An 18,427-nucleotide genomic window follows, 5' to 3' on the forward strand; every position below is an offset into this window, starting at 1 on the left:
CAGAGCATCAGATTAGGGAAGAGCAGTGTGGTTTCAGAAGTGGTAGAGGATGTGTGGATCAGGTGTTTGCTTTGAAGAATGTATGTGAGAAATACTTAGAAAAGCAAATGGATTTGTATGTAGCATTTATGGATCTGGAGAAGGCATATGATAGAGTTGATAGAGATGCTCTGTGGAAGGTATTAAGAATATATGGTGTGGGAGGAAAGTTGTTAGAAGCAGTGAAAAGTTTTTATCGAGGATGTAAGGCATGTGTACGTGTAGGAAGAGAGGAAAGTGATTGGTTCTCAGTGAATGTAGGTTTGCGGCAGGGGTGTGTGATGTCTCCGTGGTTGTTTAATTTGTTTATGGATGGGGTTATTAGGGAGGTAAATGCAAGAGTTTTGGAAAGAGGGGCAAGTATGAAGTCTGTTGGGGATGAGAGAGCTTGGGAAGTGAGTCAGTTGTTGTTGGCTGATGATACAGCGCTGGTGGCTGATTCATGTGAGAAACTGCAGAAGCTGGTGACTGAGTTTGGTAAAGTGTGTGGAAGGAGAAAGTTAAGAGTAAATGTGAATAAGAGCAAGGTTATTAGGTACAGTAGGGTTGAGGGTCAAGTCAATTGGGAGGTGAGTTTGAATGGAGAAAAACTGGAGGAAGTGAAGTGTTTTAGATATCTGGGAGTGGATCTGGCAGCGGATGGAACCATGGAAGCGGAAGTGGATCATAGGGTGGGGGAGGGGGCGAAAATCCTGGGGGCCTTGAAGAATGTGTGGAAGTCGAGAACATTTTCTCGGAAAGCAAAAATGGGTATGTTTGAAGGAATAGTGGTTCCAACAATGTTGTATGGTTGCGAGGCGTGGGCTATGGATAGAGTTGTGCGCAGGAGGATGGATGTGCTGGAAATGAGATGTTTGAGGACAATGTGTGGTGTGAGGTGGTTTGATCGAGTGAGTAACGTAAGGGTAAGAGAGATGTGTGGAAATAAAAAGAGCGTGGTTGAGAGAGCAGAAGAGGGTGTTTTGAAGTGGTTTGGGCACATGGAGAGGATGAGTGAGGAAAGATTGACCAAGAGGATATATGTGTCGGAGGTGGAGGGAACAAGGAGAAGAGGGAGACCAAATTGGAGGTGGAAAGATGGAGTGAAAAAGATTTTGTGTGATCGGGGCCTGAACATGCAGGAGGGTGAAAGGAGGGCAAGGAATAGAGTGAATTGGAGCGATGTGGTATACCGGGGTTGACGTGCTGTCAGTGGATTGAATCAGGGCATGTGAAGCGTCTGGGGTAAGCCATGGAAAGCTGTGTAGGTATGTATATTTGCGTGTGAGGACGTATGTATATACATGTGTATGGGGGGGTTGGGCCATTTCTTTCGTCTGTTTCCTTGCGCTACCTCGCAAACGCGGGAGACAGCGACAAAGTATAATAAAAAAAATATAATAATATATATATATATATATATATATATATATATATATATATATATATATAATATATATATATATGTATGTATATATATATATATATATATATATATATATATATATATATATATATATATATATATATATATATATATATATATGCAAATATCCATTGGAAAATGAAACACGACAAGTTCTCAAGTGCACTTTCGTGAAATGATCACATCGTCAGTGGAGACACAAGAATGAGACAGAAGACAGATCAGTCAGTTGATATACTGAGATGGCTACAGCGTCTCCTTTGTTGTCTCTTGGATACATGCGCCCCAAGATCGGTCAGTTCCTCGCGCGCTGTCGCATATCCTGCGGGCGGTGGCGCAGAAGAGGATATGCAGTGCACCAAAGGTTCCGGGCGGGGCTGGGCCTGTGTGACAGATATCCGTCATAAGTTAAATAGTGAGAAAAAGTGTTCGTCTGTGTGATGCAGTCTCTAGGGTTGTATACTGGTGTTATCAGCTTCCTGCATCCGGTGAAAGACAACACCCCTCCCCCCTTTACCCTTCTCCCTCATCCGTCTCCCTAAGTATTCCCCTGACATGACCCACCCATCCGTCCCCCCCCCACGTTTCCCTCTGCCCTACCACCCTGCTACTGGCTACAGCCTAATCATTTCCCTGATCGTTGTCTCCACAGCCCCTTGCAGGGATCTGCCTCACCACATCGACCTGAAATCCCTTGTTCGCCCTTCGATATTAACCCCCTTACCCCACCCTTCTACGTCATGCCTTTACCTCACCCCACTATACCAAGCCCTTAGCTCCCCCTTTCTATATCAAACCCTTAGCTCGTCCTTACATATCAAACCCTTAGTCTTTCTGTAACCTTGTGTCCATCCCTCCATCTTGAACACTGGGCTCTATTTTTCCACTTTTTATTAGGGACGTCACTGTTATCAATACGTCAGCAGAGACAGGAAGCCAGCATTATAGAGCGTGTGATATGAAGACAGTGGACAGTACTGCTCGAGCATTACGAGCTGGATTACACGCCTAACATCCCGTGTCTTTCCCAAGGTGAAGCAGCATCTTACAGGGTCAGTCTGAGGCATCACCAGACCTGGGAGATCCAGTGGAGGTAAGTCACACTGTCTTGCTGTATCAGCAGCGGTCGAGTCACCTTACCATAACAGAGGTAAGGCAACACTCTCGCCATGTTCTTCCTCGTTCTTCTCTGCTTCTTCAATAATTTACACGATACAGAGTGTGTGTGTGTGTGTGTGTGTGTGTGTGTGTGTGTGTGTTATCTATACAAGCATGGATTCTCTGTACTGTGTTCACGGGGTCATACGTCGCTAGGTATCTTAATTGCATTGACTTGTACGGGTTATTGATATTGTTCTTATCACGCAATGTGTCCTATCTGTCAACATAGATAGGTTAGCGAATACAACTGTACCTCTGATGCAGTATTGTGGACTTCCATGCCATACGATGATCCACAATTGTTTTAACTTAAGTGGGTTTTCAGTTCTCATTTTCTTAACTTGGACAAGTCGTATTTTTGGTTTTTAACAACATGTTGGTCCTGCTTTGTTATGATTTGCTGTGCAACAGTCTCGCTCTCCTTGAGTTTGTGAAAGCGACACTTAAGTGAAATACTGTCCCCGAGAAATGCATGATCCATGTGAAGGTACGCTAGCATATCCAGCTAGGCTGGATGTGAGGGTATGGTAGCGTAGCTAAGCTGGATGCGAGGGTATTGTAGCGTAGCTAAGCTGGATGTGAGGGTATGGTAGCGTAGCTAGGCTGGATGTGAGGGTGTGGTAGCATGGCTAGGCTGGATGTGAGGGTATGGTAGCATGGCTAGGCTGGATGTGAGGGTATGGTAGCGTAGCTAGGCTGGATGTGAGGGTATGGTAGCGTAGCTAGGCTGGATGTGAGGGTATGGTATCATAGCTAGGCTAGATGTGAGGGTATGGTAGCATGGCTAGGCTGGATGTGAGGGCATGGTAGCATGGCTAGGCTGGATGTGAGGGTATGGTAGCGTAGCTAGGCTGGATGTGAGGGTATGGTAGCATGGCTAGGCTGGATGTGAGGGTATGGTAGCGTAGCTAGGCTGGATGTGAGGGTATGGTAGCGTAGCTAGGCTGGATGTGAGGGTATGGTATCATAGCTAGGCTAGATGTGAGGGTATGGTAGCATGGCTAGGCTGGATGTGAGGGCATGGTAGCATGGCTAGGCTGGATGTGAGGGTATGATAGCATTGCTAGACTGGATGTGAGGGTGTGGTAGCATGGCTAGGCAGGATGTGAGGGTATGGTAGTATGGCTAGGCTGGATGTGAGGGTATGGTAGCGTAGCTAAGCTGGATGTGAGGGTATGGTAGCATGGCTAGGCTAGATATGAGGGTATGATAGCATGGCTAGGCGAGATGTGAGGGTATGATAGCATGGCTAGACTGGATGTGAGGGTATGGTAGCATGGCTAGGCTAGATGTGAGGGTATGGTAGCATGGCTAGGCTGGATGTGAGGGTATGGTAGCATGGCTAGGCTAGATGTGAGGGTATGGTAGCGTAGCTAGGCTGGATGTGAGGGTATGGTAGCATGGCTAGGCTGGATGTGAGGGTATGATAGCATTGCTAGACTGGATGTGAGGGTGTGGTAGCATGGCTAGGCAGGATGTGAGGGTATGGTAGTATGGCTAGGCTGGATGTGAGGGTATGGTAGCGTAGCTAAGCTGGATGTGAGGGTATGGTAGCATGGCTAGACTGGATGTGAGGGTATGGTAGCATGGCTAGGCTAGATATGAGGGTATGATAGCATGGCTAGGCGAGATGTGAGGGTATGATAGCATGGCTAGACTTGATGTGAGGGTATGGTAGCATGGCTAGGCGAGATGTGAGGGTATGATAGCATGGCTAGGCGAGATGTGAGGGTATGGTAGCATGGCTAGGCTGGATGTGAGGGTATGGTAGCATGGCTAGGCTGGATGTGAGGGTATGGTAGCGTAGCTAAGCTGGATGTGAGGGTATGATAGCATGGCTAGGCTGGATGTGAGGGTATGGTAGCATGGCTAGGCTGGATGTGAGGGTATGGTAGTATGGCTAGGCTGGATGTGAGGGTATGGTAGCGTAGCTAAGCTGGATGTGAGGGTATGGTAGCATGGCTAGGCTAGATGTGAGGGTATGGTAGCATGGCTAGGCTGGATGTGAGGGTATGGTAGCATGGCTAGGCTAGATGTGAGGGTATGGTAGCATGGCTAGGCTAGATGTGAGGGTATGATAGCATGGCTAGGCTAGATGTGAGGGTATGATAGCATGGTTAGGCTGGATGTGAGGGTATGGTGCTTGGCTAAGCTGGATGTGAGGGTATGGTAGCATGGCTAGGCTAGATGTGAGGGTATGATAGCATGGCTAGGCTAGATGTGAGGGTATGATAGCATGGCTAGGCTAGATGTGAGGGTATGATAGCATGGCTAGGCTGGATATACGAGTGTGGTTGGCAAAGCTAAGTTGGATGTAAGGGTATGGTTGGCAAACAAGGCTTGGGCTTTCGTGTGTGTGTTTGTGTGTGAGGATTTCACTCGGTCATGTGTGGGAAACCCCAAGTATAACAGCCGATACATGGGTTTCTGTTTCCTGTGTGTCACTTCTTACACTTATGACAACACCTATCTTTCTGTCTGTCTGCCCTGGAATGATAATGGCAGAAGCCGATATGTTTCGTGGTAAACGCTGTCATTTTCTACAACATACACCAATACGCTCGGCGATTGTGTTCTTGTCCAAATTCACAACCGGATCAAGACGCCAGCAGCTGCTGCTCCAGTCGTTTGGAAGAGTCCAAATCCGTTATGTTCTGAGCTAGACAACTGTACTAGATTGAAGTAATGAGTGACAGGGGAAGTGAGTAATGTTAACACTGGATTCTGGTTCACTGGACACATGTGATTCGTATTATCATCTTGTGATCAGATTGGGGAAGAGCAGTGTGGTTTCAGAAGTGGTAGAGGATGTGTGGATCAGGTGTTTGCTTTGAAGAATGTATGTGAGAAATACTTAGAAAAGCAAATGGATTTGTATGTAGCATTTATGGATCTGGAGAAGGCATATGATAGAGTTGACAGAGATGCTCTGTGGAAGGTATTAAGAATATATGGTGTGGGAGGCAAGTTGTTAGAAGCAGTGAAAAGTTTTTATCGAGGATGTAAGGCATGTGTACGTGTAGGAAGAGAGGAAAGTGATTGGTTCTCAGTGAATGTAGGTTTGCGGCAGGGGTGTGTGATGTCTCCATGGTTGTTTAATTTGTTTATGGATGGGGTTGTTAGGGAGGTGAATGCAAGAGTTTTGGAAAGAGGAGCAAGTATGAAGTCTGTTGGGGATGAGAGAGCCTGGGAAGTGAGTCAGTTGTTGTTCGCTGATGATACAGCGCTGGTGGCTGATTCATGTGAGAAACTGCAGAAGCTGGTGACTGAGTTTGGTAAAGTGTGTGAAAGAAGAAAGTTAAGAGTAAATGTGAATAAGAGCAAGGTTATTAGGTACAGTAGGGTTGAGGGTCAAGTCAATTGGGAGGTGAGTTTGAATGGAGAAAAACTGGAGGAAGTGAAGTGTTTTAGATATCTGGGAGTGGATCTGGCAGCGGATGGAACCATGGAAGCGGAAGTGGATCATAGGGTGGGGGAGGGGGCGAAAATTCTGGGAGCCTTGAAGAATGTGTGGAAGTCGAGAACATTATCTCGGAAAGCAAAAATGGGTATGTTTGAAGGAATAGTGGTTCCAACAATGTTGTATGGTTGCGAGGCGTGGGCTATGGATAGAGTTGTGCGCAGGAGGATGGATGTGCTGGAAATGAGATGTTTGAGGACAATGTGTGGTGTGAGGTGGTTTGATCGAGTAAGTAACGTAAGGGTAAGAGAGATGTGTGGAAATAAAAAGAGCGTGGTTGAGAGAGCAGAAGAGGGTGTTTTGAAATGGTTTGGGCACATGGAGAGAGTGAGTGAGGAAAGATTGACCAAGAGGATATATGTGTCGGAGGTGGAGGGAACGAGGAGAAGAGGGAGACCAAATTGGAGGTGGAAAGATGGAGTGAAAAAGATTTTGTGTGATCGGGGCCTGAACATGCAGGAGGGTGAAAGGAGGGCAAGGAATAGAGTGAATTGGAGCGATGTGGTATACCGGGGTTGACGTGCTGTCAGTGGATTGAATCGGAGCATGTGGGGCGTCTGGGGTGAACCATGGAAGGCTGTGTAGGTATGTATATTTGCGTGTGTGGACGTGTGTATGTACATGTGTATGGGGGTGGGTTGGGCCATTTCTTTCGTCTGTTTCCTTGCGCTACCTCGCAAACGCGGGAGACAGCGACAAAGCAAAAAAAAAAAAAAAAAAAATATATATATATATATATATATATATATATATATATATATATATATACATATATATATATTTATTTATTTATTTATTATTTCATTATACTTTGTCGCTCTCTCCCGTGTTAGCGAGGTAGCGCAAGGAAACAAGAAAGAATGGCCCAACCCACCCACATACACATGTATATACATACACGTCCAAACACACCACATATACATACCTATACATCTCAACGTATACATATACATATACATACACAAACGTATACATATATACACATGTACATAATTCATACTGTCTGCCCTTATTCATTCTCGTCCCCACTCCACCACACATGAAATGACAACCCCCTCCCCTCGCATGTGCGTGAGGTAGCGCTAGGAAAAGACAACAAAGGCCACATTCGTTCACACTCAGTCTCTTGCTGTCACGTATAATGCACCGAAACCACAGCTCCCTTTCCACATCTAGGCCCCACAAAACTTTCAGTGGTTTACCCCAGACGCTTCACTTGCCCTGGTTCAGTCCATTGACAGCACGACGACCCCGGTATACCAATCGTTCCAATTCACTCTTATTCCTTGCACGCCTTTCACCCTTCTGCATGTTCTGGCCCCGATCGCTCAAAATCTTTTTCACTCCATCTTTCCACCTTCAATTTGGTCTCCCACTTCTCCATGTTCCCTCCACCTCTGACACATATATCCTCTTTGTCAATCTTTCCTCACTCATTCTCTCCATGTTACCAAACCCTTTCAAAACACCCTCTTCTGCTCTCTCAACCACACTCTTTTTACTACCACAAATCTGCCTCACCCTTTCATTACTTACTCGGTCAAACCACCTCACACCACATATTGCCCTCAAACATCTCATTTCCAGCACATCCTCCCTCCGGCGCAGAACTCTATCACTAGCCCACGCCTCGCAACCGTATAACATTGTTGGAACCACTATTCCTACAAACATACCCATTTTTGCTTTCCAAGATATCGTTCTCGACTTCTACACATTTTTCAACGCTCCCAGAACTTTCACCCCCTCCCCCACCCTATGATTCACTTCCGCTTCCATGGTTCCATCCGCTGCCAAATCCACTTCCAGATATCTAAAACACTTCACTATCTCCAGTTTTTCTCCATTCAAACTTACCTCCCAATTGACTTGTCCCTCAACCCTACTGTACCTAATAACCTTGCTCTTATTCACATTTGCTCTCAGCTTTCTTCTTTCACACACGTTACCAAACTCAGTCGCCAGCTTCTGCAGTTTCTCACCCGAATCAACCACCAGCGCTGTATCATCAACGAACAACAGCTGACTCACTTCCCAAGCTCTCTCATCCACAACAGACTGCATACTTGCCCCTCTTTCCAAAACTCTTGCATTCACCTCCCTAACAACCCCATCCATAAACAAATATATATATATATATATATATATATATATATATATATATATATATATATATATATATATATATATATATATATATATGGGAGGGTATTGATTGAGAGGGTGAAGGCATGTACAGAGCATCAGATTGGGGAAGAGCAGTGTGGTTTCAGAAGTGGTAGAGGATATGTGGATCAGGTGTTTGCTTTGAAGAATGTATGTGAGAAATACCTAGAAAAGCAAATGGATTTGTATGTAGCATTTATGGATCTGGAGAAGGCATATGATAGAGTTGATAGAGATGCTCTGTGGAAGGTATTAAGAATATATGGTGTGGGAGGAAAGTTGTTAGAAGCAGTGAAAAGTTTTTATCGAGGATGTAAGGCATGTGTACGTGTAGGAAGAGAGGAAAGTGATTGGTTCTCAGTGAATGTAGGTTTGCGGCAGGGGTGTGTGATGTCTCCATGGTTGTTTAATTTGTTTATGGATGGGGTTGTTAGGGAGGTGAATGCAAGAGTTTTGGAAAGAGGGGCAAGTATGAAGTCTGTTGGGGATGAGAGAGCTTGGGAAGTGAGTCAGTTGTTGTTCGCTGATGATACAGCGCTGGTGGCTGATTCATGTGAGAAACTGCAGAAGCTAGTGACTGAGTTTGGTAAAGTGTGTGAAAGAAGAAAGTTAAGAGTAAATGTGAATAAGAGCAAGGTTATTAGGTACAGTAGGGTTGAGGGTCAAGTCAATTGGGAGGTGAGTTTGAATGGAGAAAAACTGGAGGAAGTGAAGTGTTTTAGATATCTGGGAGTGGATCTGGCAGCGGATGGAACCATGGAAGCGGAAGTGGATCATAGGGTGGGGGAGGGGGCGAAAATTCTGGGAGCCTTGAAGAATGTGTGGAAGTCGAGAACATTATCTCGGAAAGCAAAAATGGGTATGTTTGAAGGAATAATGGTTCCAACAATGTTGTATGGTTGCGAGGCGTGGACTATGGATAGAGGTGTGCGCAGGAGGATGGATGTGCTGGAAATGAGATGTTTGAGGACAATGTGTGGTGTGAGGTGGTTTGATCGAGTAAGTAACGTAAGGGTAAGAGAGATGTGTGGAAATAAAATGAGCGTGGTTGAGAGAGCAGAAGAGGGTGTTTTGAAATGGTTTGGTCACATGGAGAGAATGAGTGAGGAAAGATTGACCAAGAGGATATATGTGTCGGAGGTGGAGGGAACGAGGAGAAGAGGGAGACCAAATTGGAGGTGGAAAGATGGAGTGAAAAATATTTTGTGTGATCGGGGCCTGAACATGCAGGAGAGTGAAAGGAGGGCAAAGAATAGAGTGAATTGGAGCGATGTGGTATACCGGGGTTGACGTGCTGTCAGTGGATTGAATCAAGGAATGTGTATGGGGGTGGGTTGGGCCATTTCTTTCGTCTGTTTCCTTGCGCTACCTCGCAAACGCGGGAGACAGCGACAAAGCAAAAAAAAAAAAAAAAAATATATATATATATATATATATATATATATATATATATATATATATATATATATCATATATATATATATATATATCATATATATATAAGATATCATCCCTGGGGATAGAGGAGAAGAATACTCCCCACGTATTCCCTGCGTGTCGTAGAAGGCGACTAAAAGGTGAGGGAGCGGGAAGTTGGAAATCCGAGCCTCTCGTTTTTAATTTTTCCTAAGAAGGAATAGAGGAGGGGGCCAAGTGAGAATGTTCCCTCTGAGGCTCAGTCCTCTGTTCTTAACGCTACTTCGCTAGCGCGGGAAATGGCGAATATGTATGAAAAAAAGATATATATATATATATATATATATATATATATATATATATATATATATATATATATATATATATATATATATTCGTTATTTGGTGTGAGTTTTAATGTAATGTTTGGAAGTGAGAGGTACGTAGTACTCACGAGACATGAAGGAAAGTAGATTTACGAGTGGTGTGAGTTATGTGTTGTCATGAGTGAGTGGGAGACATTTGATGTCTGCAGACTTAAGTCCACGTATGGATGAGGCAGAGGGAAAAGACAGCTACATGGACCAAAGGAGCGAAACTTGACAGCCACTGAAGTGCTGGTTAACTACGCAGTCAACACTAACGGTGTTGGTACACCCTGGAGGGTAGCGCCGCTACGCTTCTTATAAAAAACAATAGAAAAATAAAAGCTTGTTGGGAAATGTTGGAGAATTGATTCACAGAGAACGGGTTGTGAAAAGCATGTTATCACAGAAAATGGACAGTGACAAGTATAGGACGAGGTGCACCCATGCAAATGTTTGGGTTTGTTTTTTCTTTATTCGTTGGAAGTGGAGGGAAGTGGGAAAGCGGGGGGGGGGGTGCTTTCATGGCAGAAAACGTTAGCTGGAGGTGTAATGATCCAGTCCGTCAGGGAAGTACCCTGATCCAGTACTTCAGGGAAGTACCCTGATCCAGTACGTCAGGGAAGTACCCTGATCCAATATATATATTTATTTCTTTTTTTTTTTTTTGCTTTGTCGCTGTCTCCCGCGTTTGCGAGGTAGCGCAAGGAAACAGACGAAAGAAATGGCCCAAACCACCCCCATACACATGTATATACATACGTCCACACACGCAAATATACATACCTACACAGCTTTCCATGGTTTACCCCAGACGCTTCACATGCCTTGATTCAATCCACTGACAGCACGTCAACCCCGGTATACCACATCGCTCCAATTCACTCTATTCCTTGCCCTCCTTTCACCCTCCTGCATGTTCAGGCCCCGATCACACAAAATCTTTTTCACTCCATCTTTCCACCTCCAATTTGGTCTCCCACTTCTCCTCGTTCCCTCCACCTCCGACACATATATCCTCTTGGTCAATCTTTCCTCACTCATTCTCTCCATGTGCCCAAACCATTTCAAAACACCCTCTTCTGCTCTCTCAACCACGCTCTTTTTATTTCCACACATCTCTCTTACCCTTACGTTACTTACTCGATCAAACCACCTCACACTACACATTGTCCTCAAACATCTCATTTCCAGCACATCCATCCTCCTGCGCACTACTCTATCCATAGCCCACGCCTCGCAACCATACAACATTGTTGGAACCACTATTCCTTCAAACATACCCATTTTTGCTTTCCGAGATAATGTTCTCGACTTCCACACATTCTTCAAGGCTCCCAGGATTTTCGCCCCCTCCCCCACCCTATAATCCACTTCCGCTTCCATGGTTCCATCCGCTGCCAGATCCACTCCCAGATATCTAAAACACTTTACTTCCTCCAGTTTTTCTCCATTCAAACTTACCTCCCAATTGACTTGACCCTCAACCCTACTGTACCTAATAACCTTGCTCTTATTCACATTTACTCTCAACTTTCTTCTTTCACACACTTTACCAAACTCAGTCACCAGCTTCTGCAAGTTAACACGCCCGTTCACCTTCTGTGACACTAGTCAGACTACACACACACACACACACACACACACACACACACACAGCCCCCAGCAATACGTGATTTAGAGACGACCCCTTATAGGAACTATCTTATAAACGACCCCTTATAGTGTGTAACTCACGGACGACCCCTTCTAACAACTATGAAGGATTTACTGAAAAAGTTAAAGTCGTTGACGGAAACATGTTGGATATATGTAGACAGCATTATAAATGGCTCATCATGTATATATAAGACGAACGTGCTCATATTTCAGTTACAACCAGAATGGTTAGACTGAACCCATGTACGTGTTGTGGAGCCTACAGGTGTTGTGGGACCTGTAGAACTTGTGGAATCTACAGGTTTGTGGGACCTTCAGGTGTTGTGTTGTGGTAACTGTGGTTGGTGTACTGAGTGACCTGCAGGTGTTGTGTTGTGGGACCTGTGGGTGGTGTACTAAGTGACCTGCAGGTGTTGTGTTGTGGGACCTGTGGGTGGTGTACTAAGTGACCTGCAGGTGTTGTGTGGGACCTGTGGGTGGTGTACTAAGTGACCTGCAGGTGTTGTGTTGTGGGACCTGTGGGTGGTGTACTAAGTGACCTGCAGGTGTTGTGTTGTGGGACCTGTGGATGGTGTGCTAAGTGACCTGCAGGTGTTGTGTTGTGGGACCTGTGGGTGGTGTACTAAGTGACCTGCAGGTGTTGTGTTGTGGGACCTGTGGGTGGTGTACTAAGTGACCTGCAGGTGTTGTGTTGTGGAAACTGTGGGTGGTGTTCTAAGTGACCTGCAGGTGTTGTGTTGTGGGACCTGTGGGTGGTGTACTAAGTGACCTGCAGGTGTTGTGTTGTGGAACCTGTGGGTGGTGTACTAAGTGACCTGCAGGTGTTGTGTTGTGGGACCTGTGGGTGGTGTACCAAGTGACCTGCAGGTGTTGTGTTGTGGGACCTGTGGGTGGTGTACTAAGTGACCTGCAGGTGTTGTGTTGTGGGACCTGTGGGTGGTGTACTAAGTGACCTGCAGGTGTTGTGTTGTGGGACCTGTGGGTGGTGTACTAAGTGACCTGCAGGTGTTGTGTTGTGGGACCTGTGGGTGGTGTACTAAGTGACCTGCAGGTGTTGTGTTGTGGGACCAGCGAGTGTTGTGGGCCCTAAAGATGACGTCAGATTAGCTCCGGAAATAACATCCGGCCAAACGTTTGACAGCAGCTAACCCCAGCCTGGCCACCATCCTGGCCACCCTCCTGGCCACCAGCCTGGCCACCCTCCTGGCCACCCTCCTGGCCACCCTCCTGGCCACCCTCCTGGCCACCAGCCTGGCCACCCTCCTGGCCACCAGCCTGGCCACCCTCCTGGCCACCCTCCTGGCCACCAGCCTGGCCACCAGCCTGGCCACCATCCTGGCCACCCTCCTGGCCACCAGCCTGGCCACCAGCCTGGCCACCCTCCTGGCCACCAGCCTGACCACCAAACTGGCCTCCATCCTGGCTATCATCCTGGCTATCATCCTGGCCACCCTCCTGGCCACCAGCCTGCCACAATCCTGGCGACCAGCCAGGCCACCAGCTTGACCACCAAACTGGCCACCAGCCTAGCCACCAAACCATCCTGACCACCAGCCTGGCTACTGGTCTGGCCACCAAACTGTCCACCAAACTGGCCACCATCATGGCCACCAAACTGAGAGCTGGCTGCTTGTGTGCCCCCCCGCCCCAACCATCACCACTAGCTGGACCACACAATACTCGGCAAGCTGCTGCCTCACATGATCACTGTGTGGCCTTCAGCAACTCAAGGGTAGGCCCTTTTGATACCTTCTTCTTTCCCCACACGTCGAAGCTTTAGAACTGTCTACCTTCTCATGTCTTTCCCAGTAACTATGACCGGCCGCACATTTCAGTACACAGATATTTTGACTTTCTCAAAAGCTCGTAAACACTTTCCCTTGTCTTTTCTTTTTCCGTTTCATAATTCTCTCTATATTTCAGTTAAGGCCCGGCCTTGATGTGCACTTTTGTCCGTGACTGAAGCCTTCAACATAAAAAAGAGAATGGTAGAAAGAGTCATGATATTCATCAACTACCAGGGGTCTGTGGTGCAAGTGACACAAAACTTTCACGGAGTAAAAAGCTGGGGAGGATCATGGTGGCAAATGAGTCGAAACTGACGAACTGAGAGGCTGTATGTAGGCTTGATGACTGGGGAGGTGTACGAGGTCTTCCGATCAACGAGGTATTATGAAGCGGAGCATTACAGGCACAGCTGAGGATTGAACTCACTCATGGGACTCCTCTACGTGCAGGTACATAGTTAAGGCAATGGATGTGACAGCGATTTACTTGAGGCTTTATAAGTAGGTGTATGGCGACTTCAGATTCTTGCATTGACCCTGGGGGTGGTCAGGTAGGCTGGGAGGCAGGTGGTGCCAAGACTTAAAAGTGTCTGGTGGGTGGTGGACAAGTTGATTAGGTAAGCTGTGTCCTCACTGGAGAGACGACTCACGCAGCGGTAGAAGGGAGTCTTGCCTCACATCAGTCAGCTCACAGTGTGCCACACTAGTGGCTTATGTCGGCCCTTTCCAGCTCTCGAGTTTGATAGAGTGCTTAAGATTTTTTCCGCGGCGTTTATATTTCGTAAGCCCTTAAAGGGTCAGTTTTGTTGCGGCGGAAGATTCAGTCTCACAACGCTGGGTGTGATCGAAACAAGGCGCGTCAGGTGGGCGAAGTCTTACAGGTTCCTTTTCGAAGAAGTGATGATAGACTTTGTGTGAAGATGTAATTGTGACTGTCCGAATGGAGGACGCAACCGACCTCCATCCGGACAGTCACTTGTTTATCAAATGGCGTCCCAGTTACGTCTCTTCGTTGTATGTCAACTGACTGTTTTATTTCTTTCTTGTCTCCCGTGATGATGTGATTATTACACGAAAGTGCACTTGGGAACTTTCGTGTTTCGTTTCCCCATGGACTCATAGGAAATATATATATATATATATATATATATATATATATATATATATATATATATATATTTTTTTTTTTTTTTATACTTTGTCGCCGTCTCCCGCGTTTGCGAGGTAGCGCAAGGAAACAGACGAAAGAAATGGCCCAACCCCCCCCCCCCATACACATGTACATACACACGTCCACACACGCAAATATACATACCTACACAGCTTTCCATGGTTTACCCCAGACGCTTCACATGCCTTGATTCACTCCACTGACAGCACGTCAACCCCTGTATACCACATCGCTCCAATTCACTCTATTCCTTGCCCTCCTTTCACCCTCCTGCATGTTCAGGCCCCGATCACACAAAATCTTTTTCACTCCATCTTTCCACCTCCAATTTCTAAAATGGGAAACAGAATATATATATATATATATATATATATATATATATATATATATATATATATTTGCTTTGTCGCTGTCTCCCGCGTTTGCGAGGTAGCGCAAGGAAACAGACGAAAGAAATGGCCCAACCCACCCCCATACACATGTATATACATACACGTCCACACACGCAAATATACATACCTACACAGCTCTCCATGGTTTACCCCAGACGCTTCACATGCCCTGATTCAATCCACTGACAGCACGTCGACCCCGGTATACCACATCGATCCAATTCACTCTATTCCTTGCCCACCTTTCACCCTCCTGCATGTTCTGGCCTCGATCACTCAACATTTTTTTCACTTCATCTTTCCACCTCCAATTTGGTCTCCCACTTCTCCTCGTTCCCTCCACCTCCGACACATATATCCTCTTGGTCAATCTTTCCTCACTCATTCTCTCCATGTGCCCAAACCATTTCAAAACACCCTCTTCTGCTCTCTCAACCACACTCTTTTTATTTCCACACATCTCTCTTACCCTTACGTTACTTACTCGATCAAACCACCTCACACCACACATTGTCCTCAAACATCTCATTTCCAGCACATCCATCCTCCTCCGCACAACTCTATCCATAGCCCACGCCTCGCAACCATACAACATTGTTGGAACCACTATTCCTTCAAACATACCCATTTTTGCTTTCCGAGATAATGTTCTCGACTTCCACACATTCTTCAAGGCTCCCAGGATTTTCGCCCCCTCCTCCACCCTATGATTCACTTCCGCTTCCATGGTTCCATCCGCTGCCAGATCCACTCCCAGATATCTAAAACACTTTACTTCCTCCAGTTTTTCTCCATTCAAACTTACCTCCCAATTGACTTGACCTTCAACCATACTGTACCTAATAACCTTGCTCTTATTCACATTTACTCTTAACTTTCTTCTTTCACACACTTTACCAAACTCAGTCACCAGCTTCTGCAGTTTCTCACATGAATCAGCCACCAGCGCTGTATCATCAGCGAACAACAACTGACTCACTTCCCAGGCTCTCTCATCCACAAAGGACTTCATACTTGCCCCTCTTTCCAAAACTCTTGCATTCACCTCCCTAACAAACCCATCCATAAACAAATTAAAAAACATGGAGACATCACACACCTCTGCCGCAAACCTACATTCACTGAGAACAAATCACTTTCCTCTCTTCCTACACGTACACATGCCTTACATCCTCGATAAAAACTTTTCACTGCTTCTAACAACTTGCCTCCCACACCATATATTCTTAATACCTTCCACAGAGCATCTCTATCAACTCTATCATATGCCTTCTCCAGATCCATAAATGCTACATACAAATCCATTTGCTTTTCTAAGTATTTCTCACATACATTCTTCAAAGCAAACACCTGATCCACACATCCTCTACCACTTCTGAAACCACACTGCTCTTCCCCAATCTGATGCTCTGTACATGCCTTCGCCCTCTCAGTCAATACCCTCCCATATAATTTACCAGGAATACTCAACAAACTTGTACCTCTGTAATTTGAGCACTCACTCTTATCCCCTTTGCCTTTGTACAATGGCACTATGCACGCATTCCGCCAATCCTCAGGCACCTTACCATGAGTCATACATACATTAAATAACCTTACCAACCAGTCAACAATACAGTCACCACCTTTTTTAATAAATTCCACTGCAATACCATCCAAACCTGCTGCCTTGCCGGCTTTCATCTTCCGCAAAGCTTTTACTACCTCTTCTCTGTTTACCAAATTTTCCCCAACCCTCTCACTTTGCACACCACCTCGACCAAGACACCCTATATCTGCCACTCTATCATCAAACACATTCAACAAACCTTCAAAATACTCACTCCATCTCCTTCTCACATAACCACTACTTATCACCTCCCCATTAGCGCCCTTCACTGAAGTTCCCATTTGCTCCCTTGTCTTACGCACTTTATTTACCTCCTTCCAGAACCTCTTTTTATTCTCCCTAAAATTTAATGATACTCTCTCACCCCAATTCTCATTTGCCCTCTTTTTCACCTCATGCACCTTTCTCTTGACCTCCTGTCTCTTTCTTTTATACATCTCCCACTCAATTTCAATATATATATATATATATATATATATATATATATATATATATATATATATATATATATATATATATATATATATATTTCAACGTATACATATATATACATACACAGACATGTACATATAGACACACGTACATAATCCATACTTGCTGCCTTTATTCATTCCCGTCGCCACCTTGCCACGCATGAAATGGCATCCCCATCCCCCCGCATGGGCGCGATGTAGCGCTAGGAAAAGACAACAAATGCCCCATTCGTTCACACTGGGTCTTTAGCTGTATATCCTCATGTATAATGCAGCAAAACCATAGGTCCCTTTTCACATCCAGGCCCCACAGACCTTTCCATGGTTTACCCCAGATGCTTCACATGCCCTGGTTTAATCCATTGACAGCACGTCGACCCCGGTATACCACATGGTTTCAATTCACTTTATTCCTTGCAAGCCTTTCACTCTCCTGCATGTTCAGGCCCCGATCGCTCAAATCTTTTTCACTCCATCCTTCCTCCTCCAATTTGGTCTCCCACTTCTCGTTCCCTCCACCTCTGACACGTATATCCTCTTTGTCAATCTTTCCTCACTCATTATCTTCATGTGACCAAGCCGTTTCAAAACACCCTCTTCTGCTCTCTCAACCACACTCTTTTTATTACCACACATTTCTCTCACCCTTTCATTACTTACTCGATCAAACCACCTCACACCACATATTGTCCTCAAACATCTCATTTCCAACACATCCACCCAAACTCAGTCATCAGCTTCTGCAGTTTCTAACCGGAATCAGCCACCAGCGCTGTATCATCAGCGAACAACAGCTGACTCACTTCCCAAGCCTCTCATCCACAACAGACTGTATACTTACCCCTCTCTCCAAAGCTCTATAGCCCACGCCTCGCAACCATATAACATTGTTGGAACCACAACTCCTTCAAACATACCCATTTTTGCTTTCCGAGATAATGATCTCGCCTTCCACACATTTTTCATCGCTCTCAGAACTTTCGCCCCTGTGATTCACTTCCGCTTCCATGGTTCCATCCGCTGCCAAATCCACTCCCAGATATCTTGAACGCTCCAGTTTTTCTCCGTTCAAACTTGCCTCCCAATTAACTTGTCCCTCAACCCTACTGTACCTTATAACCTTGCTCTTATTCACATTTACTCTCAGCTTTCTTCTTTCACACAATTTACCAAACTCAGTCACCAGCTTCTGCAGTTTCTAACCGGAATCAGCCACCAGCGCTGTATCATCAGCGAACAACAACTGACTCACTTCACAAGCCCTTTCATTCACAGCAGACTGCATACTTGCCCCTCTCTTCAAAACTCTTGCATTCACCTCCCT

General features: G+C 45.7%; 1 protein-coding gene across 1 annotated transcript in view; it reads left to right on the top strand.

Annotated features, from left to right (window-relative positions):
- The first annotated feature begins 2,388 nt into the window (after positions 1-2,388).
- Positions 2,389-18,427, top strand: part of LOC139764653 (receptor-type tyrosine-protein phosphatase mu-like) — a 298,336-nt gene continuing 282,297 nt past the window's right edge. Inside the window, exon 1 of the mRNA XM_071691513.1 lies at positions 2,389-2,537. The gene's annotated coding sequence lies outside the window, so the exon portion shown is untranslated. The remainder of the gene's footprint in view (positions 2,538-18,427) is intronic.

The sequence above is a fragment of the Panulirus ornatus genome, chromosome 50, assembly GCF_036320965.1.
Source record: "Panulirus ornatus isolate Po-2019 chromosome 50, ASM3632096v1, whole genome shotgun sequence".
NCBI classification, from domain to species: Eukaryota; Metazoa; Arthropoda; class Malacostraca; order Decapoda; family Palinuridae; genus Panulirus; species Panulirus ornatus.